This window comes from Diplotaxodon limnothrissa, linkage group LG7, assembly GCF_057381915.1.
Source record: "Diplotaxodon limnothrissa isolate DT_005_m linkage group LG7, D_limnothrissa_male_GT1.1, whole genome shotgun sequence".
Taxonomy (NCBI): domain Eukaryota; kingdom Metazoa; phylum Chordata; class Actinopteri; order Cichliformes; family Cichlidae; genus Diplotaxodon; species Diplotaxodon limnothrissa.
In genome coordinates, this window is record NC_140602.1 from 40,083,598 (window position 1) to 40,091,016 (window position 7,419).

Consider the following 7,419-nt stretch of genomic DNA (forward strand, 5'->3'; position numbering starts at 1 on the left):
GGGAAAGAGAGGAAGAGAAACAGCAAGCGAGAGCGCGCATGCAAGAGAGAGAGAAAAGGACCGTCTCTCATCTCTTGTTCCTGAAATAGAGAATTCCCATGTATTTTGAGATATAAAATGGAGCATGGAGCCCCCAGGAGCAGGAAAACACACATATACCGTCCATCTCACACACACTTTTTTTTTTTTATTCACTCACACCCTCATACATACACAGCCCCTGGGAGCATAGCGCTAACCTTAATTAGCCTAACACTGTGGTGAAATTGATTGAAATGCAGAACATCAATTATTAAGCCTAACTGTTTTCATAACCCCACACACACCCCGCCATGTAGCACATGTAGGGGGAGGCGGAGAATATTAGGAAGGTGGAGAGTTTGTGTGTTTGTGCGAGCACAGACACGTGCGTGTTTGTTTGTGCGCACGGCCTTCAGTAGCTCGTTGCTTTAAAAAGTAATGTGAGATGATGTGAAAATACACAGTGTACACAGCTGCACACTTAATACACAGAATTAACAGACAAACATGCATAATATGATCTGCTTCGCAACAAACAGGGAATAATATTAGCTGATATTATTGCACACAATGTATTGATATTGGGAGGAAAGACAAATAAGAGAAAAAGGTTGAAGATCAGCGAAGGAGACAAAAGCAGCTTACAGGCCACATTCAGAACTGCAAAAGTGACAGTAAAAAAATCGTTAAACTAAACAAAGAACAACTAGTGCTTTAATTTTATTTATTCAACCAACGTGAAAAGGTTAGAAGGGACAGAATGTCTTCTCCCCCTCCGCTCAAACAGCCTCCATCATTGTAAAAACAACCCCACAAACAGCTCATTTACAGGTGCTGCTGTATGCTGACAGGTTTGCCTGTGGTGGGAGAGCAAGACCTTGCGCTCACAGGGCACTAAATTTATCATTATGCAATTTTTTAAGGAAAAGTGGCTGTGAAGATATGAAAACTTGCTAATTCTTTAAGATGGCAAGAATGAGGTGAAATGAAGCGTCATGATCACTGCTGTGCAGGAAAGGAATGGTTGAGATGGTGTGTGTTTCAGCGCCTTAAAAAATCACCTAAAAATTAATTATAATTTCAAAATCTGAAGCCAAATACCCATCCCCAAAAACATTTATATGCATAGTTGAATATCTGTGCACAGCACTAAATTTCATTTTTCCAATTTGTACCATTAAGCAGTTGTATGAGAAGAAGCAATCGGCCTGTGCTGTCATTCTCACTGGACATTTCAACCTGAAGAACCATCTAACACCAGCTACACTTGTATTTTAAAGAAAGCGTAGAAGAACAACCTTGAAAGTATATTTAGATTTTACAAGAGATATTCAGTGTTCCCAGCTAAGTGTAATATTTCCCATCCACATAATGAGCGGATCTTAATTACAAATAACCCACCATACAATCTCATGTAAAAATTCCCCCTTAATGACCATTTCTGTTACAGAGTAACCTTTTGAACTCGGTTGAGGTGATGATATAACGACGTCACAAACACTCTTAGAGCTCATAACAGCTCATAATTGGAGGGATCGTTTTGGGGTTAAAGCAGAACTCACCAATAAGAATGACAAACACATTTGAATAGAGTTCTTGAGTTGATTCCTTTCATATAGAAAGACTATTTCAAGGGTAACTTTGCCACCAGTTTCATCCATATTGAAGACAAGTGCGTTCTAGGTGCTTTGCTGTCTATGATTCGTCTATTTCTGATAGTAAATCAGTTAAATGGAAATTGAAGGATAGCTGATTGTTAAGTAAGCAAGACGGTCAATAGAATATCAGGTTAAGCAGCATGTTCAATGCTACAGGAATGCAGTGGAGAGACTTTTTTTTTCTTTGTTTAAGTGAAACAAGTCATTTAATATGATTAATTACTGTCAATATCGTGTTATTCCTCCAGCAGAGAATGTATCCTTGCAATCTTTTTGCACAATTACACCTGTGGTGACAATGTATTACACATTTATGGGGCAAATAGGCAGCAGAAAGTATGGCTTTTGCTTCTGTTTTGGGACTTTTATATGTGAACAGATTACAGATATATAATTGTCACTCATTCCTTATTGTACATATTCATGAGAATAATTGTAACTGTTGATAATATGTGAAATTCTGTGGGTGGACATAGGAATGCACTTTCATTTGGGAAATTAAGTTGTGCATTCCCCCACATTAAAATGTTGTTCATATTCAGATGTAAGATCTGATATTTTTTTTAGAACCATAAAGAAACAGGGAAAAAAAGTCGTGTCAGTCTCCCCTAAAAAACCTTGACCAAAGGAGGTCTACCGCCTGCCACGCTGCACTCATTTCTTCATGTGACCACACCATGCCCCATCCCCAAACTTGATGACTCCCTGACCTCCAGCATATCTTTGTCCCAGCGCTGCCACGACCCACTGAGTCAGTGGAAAACTCATTTAGGCCTAATTACATGGACTAGCCGTCTACACCCCCTTACTTTCTTTCCCCTCTTCGGTGAAAGAAAGTAAGAGAGGGGTAGATGGCTCTTTTCTTCTTTGCTCTCTCGCTGTCCTTTTCTCTTTGCTCTCTCGTTTCTTCTCTCATCGTGCTCCAGTTACCAGGTCAGAGTAGCCCTCTGCTACCAGCCAGCCAAAACACACACATGCATGGACACACACAGGCACACAGGATATCCAACACTCTAGTGTGGCCAAGAGGCCACAGGTAAGCAGGTACAAAGGCTTTTAGATGGTTCATTGTTATTTCCTTGGGGTCAGCCATAGGTTAGGGCCCAGTCTTAATTAGTTAACATAACTTATACATGATCAACCTTCTTCGGGTCCTATGGTGCCCAAATACACACAAAGTGCCTTTCTAAGATGTAAAGCCAAGAAGTAAGAAGGGTTCATCTACACATGTATCGACTGTTCCCAAGGAACCATCCACTTAACCCTGTCCAGGAAAGACACACATCATTCGTGTACACACACACACACACACAAACACACACACACACACGGTTGGATCAAGCAGCACGTATAAGGTTTAGGTTCAAGGGGTCAGGTAAGTGAAATGTAAGGAACCCATGAAAGGAATCTTACACTGGGACGTCAAATGGCACAAACACAACGTCAGAAACAAAAAGTCATATTAATGATAGATGTCAGTCTGGGGTCAGCACACAGGTTGTATGTCAGGACCTACGCTGCAACATCACCAGGTATTAAAAAATACCTGACAGAGAGAGTTAAAGGTATTCTTAAAAATCCTCCCGCCTGTGTCAGGTTTTTTTTTTTTTTTTGCCTTAGATGCATAGACATAAACAAAGACAGAGACATGGACAGCAATAGATAAACAAATTACAAGACAGCTATTTATAGCTGTGCTGAAATGTATGATGAGGAGTCAAGCTAATAAGTCCAGCTGAGAGAGACCCTTGTCGGTACGCATTACGTAGATTAGCCATACTGTTAAGAGCAGCAGTCGTAAAACCAATGAAATGTCATAACTACACTCAAATAAACTTCATGCTCACGTGAAATCCATAATACACTACACATACTAACAGCCTGGAGTAAGATCACAGTTGCAAAATACTATATTTGCTGCTGACTGTAATTTACCAAGCCGAATTACTCTCATAGTTACTGGGAAACATATTTTGCATTTGCAACCTCTGCATGAATAGCCAGCACATCCGATCAATATCTAGTCCATAAAGCAGACGCCACAGTCACAACAATTAACGTTCTTGCGTCTATTAACCAATCGGAAATATAAATTGAAATCTTTTCTGCCACCGCAACTGAAAAAAACATGACTGCCACCATTAATAGTCTATATTACACTTCCAGAAAGTTTAGGCACACTCAGGATATGGTATTAATTTGTTTGGGAAATGCTTACTGCTCTGTACTGTAAGAGGACTCAGGGGACTGGATGAGATCCAAGGCCAAACCATAAGGAAGGAGGGTAAGCATCAACAACAACACCCTAATGATGCTCTGGTAATGGAGTGGGTCACTTAGAAAGACTACTCATTCAGGCAGGCAAAAAAGATGTAATAGGTGTACTGGCATAAATTTAACTGGGAAGACCAAAATGCTGAGTATTTACACGAAACAGGTTAAAATATGTTGCTAAATATATTTTACTGCTTTTTTTTTTTATCACAACACCAATTATCTAAAACCAACAACAACAGTACATACTATAACACATATAAAAGATACTCCACTCTCTAGACTGTTTACTCCACCCAGCCTTTTAACTGCAAAGGTTTTAATGTGTTTTAATGTGTCTGGGATGTTTAACTGTAAAACCACCATATCACTAAGTAGACTATTTCACTTCAAGGGAGGGGGTTAAAAGACGGTTTCACTCACTGACAGTAAACAAATATAAATAATTCAGGGAGGGAGAGATTACCATTTTATTTATGTTACAGATCAGTTACTGTTTCAGGGTTGTGATCCAGTGTCTGTATATATGCTTGTGAGTGTGCACATAAAGAAGAAAACATTTATTATCAAACTGGTTTGGTCAGTTTTTTACAGAAATATACAAACTACTTAAATCTTCATTACAACGCTAAGTAACTGTCAGTGTCCTTGTAGACAGGTAGTGTACCTGTGTAACAGTCCGGCTTTCCTTAAAACACATTTACAAATTAACACGTGCACAGGTTAATAATACTGTTGTGAACTGGGAGTAAAATAATGCAAATAAATAAATAAACACAAAAATCAAATTTAAATTTTAAAGTAGGTTTTGAGCTTCTTTATTGCGCCTCACACCCCTGGGGCGCTTCATTAGTTTGCTTCTACCTCCCCCTACCGACAATCATAAGACATCTAGCATCAGGACCAACCCATATTCTACAACCTAGGCTACTAGGCTAGTGATTTGCTTACATTTTTAATAGTAATGCCATCCTTTTTAGTATTTGAACTAAACCACCAAAGCCCTTCAGTTTACATGCAATACACTATAAACACCACATAAGCCTCACTAAATACACTTTAGCGAGGCTTTAAAAGCAAACACAAGCTAAAAGACTTCTAACAGACAGTCTAAACAAAGCTAACTTCAATAGACGTCTGTGCATCAACTTACTGATTTAAACAGTTTACTATACTTATATCTCTCGAGAGTTATAGGATGGACATTAGCCAAAGACAGTACCTGGACCTCCGAAATGCAAATTCTTCAAGTGTTACTGTTTAATTGAATCCATCGAAGAACTCAGTGTTTAGCTAATGAGCTGGAAGAGCCCGTCCTTGTTGTAGCTGTGGTTGAGATAATACTTATTCCAGCTAAATCTTGCAGCTAATCCATTTTAAAAGTGTCCTCACGGTGGCCTAAGCTAATTAATCATAATTTGGTTGGTCTAATACACTAATATTTATCAGTTTCGCTTCTGGGGAGAGCAAATAAACATGTCTCATTATACAAAACAAAAAAACAAACACTTTTTTTATGTGCACATAAAATGTGTGCAGCAACTCAGTGAAGGTCAAATTGAGCATCAGCGGGGGGGTGACATTGGTGTTGGTCTGAGTATTTTAGAAACTGCTGCAATCTGCTGTCATTCTCCTGCACAACTATCTCTAGGCTTGGTCTGAAAAGAGAAAATATCCAGTGAGGGGGCGAAAATACCTCATTGATGACAGAGTTCAGAGCAGAGCGCTTCAAGTTGATAGAAGGGGAACAATGGCCCAAATAAACAGTCATTACAACTGAGGTATGCAGAAGAAAATCTCTAAATGCACAATATGTGTCTTAAAGCAGATTAGCTGCAATAGAGGAAGACTCACTAGGTACCACTCCTGTCAGCTAATAATAGAAAACTGAGGCTACACACAGGCTCACCAAAACTGGTTAACAGAACACACAGAAAACCGTTGCCTTGATTTCTGCTGTGACATTCAGAGGGTATGGTCAGAATTTGACATAAACCATATGAAAGCATGGATCATGTCTAGTTTCTATTAACTCTCCAGGCTGTTGGTTCTGATGGTGTAGTCATGTGGGGGATTTTTTTCTTGACACACTTTAGGCCTCTTCATATCATATGAGCATTGTTTAAACACCACAGTCTCCCTGAGTATTGTTGCTGACCATGTCCAACCCTTTAAAACCACAGTGTGCCCATCTTCTGATGGCCCCTTTCAGCATAACGCACCATGTCGCAAAGCGCAAATGGCCTCCACAATCACAAATTTCAATCCAGCAGACCACCGGAGATATGCGGTATGAGTTTGGGATGTGCAGCCGACAATTCTGCATCCGAGGACTGTTTCCTTGTTTTATCTATGCCAAGAAGAATTAAGGCAGCTCTGAAGGTACAAGAACCAGCCTGTTTATGCCGAGAGCGAAAACACCACAAAGCACAGTATTTTAAATTAAAGAAATTCAGGTAAACTGTCAGTTTTAACTGATGACTACACCAACATGAGCTTTATTCATTTATGTAGAACACTCAGCCTAACAAAGGCTAGAACTATTTGCAATGCAACACAAGACACTATTTTCAGTTGAATTAAAACAGCTTTATTAGTGTACACAGTAAGAAGTTGTATATGCAAGGTAGTTGGAAAGCCTATGAAGTGAAGTGTTTGAAAAGACAAATTCTAAGAGACTGTCTAAGTGAATATGCTCCATTGACAGCAAGCAAAAGGAACAGCATGTATGATAAAAACAAAAGTACAACTATATAACAACACATCACTAGTGACATGTAGAAACTTCACTGTCTCCAAAGAACCACCTTCTTGACGATTCACCTGAAAGAGGCTTATTTGAAGATACACAATTGTCATCACAATCAGGAAACAAAAAGAAATAATAATAATAACAATAATAATACAACACGTGATCCTTAAATAGGAATGTGGACCTTCAGAATGTGTTGAATCAGCCGTCATGAAACCTTATTTGGTTTCATCTTCCCTCTGAGAGCTGGTAATTTGTAGGGCAGGCTAAAGTCTTAGGTGGCACTTAAAAACAAATAGAAGCGAAGGCTTTTGCTGGATCCCGGCAATACGCACAAAACAGTATGACTAGCCATCAGAAAAAAAACGAAAAGAAAAACAAAACAAAAACCTTATCAATGTTTCTGCATAGAACAAACGTGGGTTAGCAATAATACACCATGATATCGTCACTTTAACATTTGGAAAGTCTGGCTATAACTTCCAGTCAACATTTTCCCTAATAAATAAAAAAAGAAAATATAAGACAGGTTGACAGATAAATAACAAAAAGATAAACAACATTTACCACATTGAGCTGGTTTTAGTCTGGTTACAGATGAGCATTAGTTAGGTGAAGAGTATAGGTCAACATTTGCCTGGGTCAAACCAGTATAAAGACAGGCAGGGCTCTAAAGTAAAGATAAAAATAAAGGCAATGAAGTACACTGCCTAA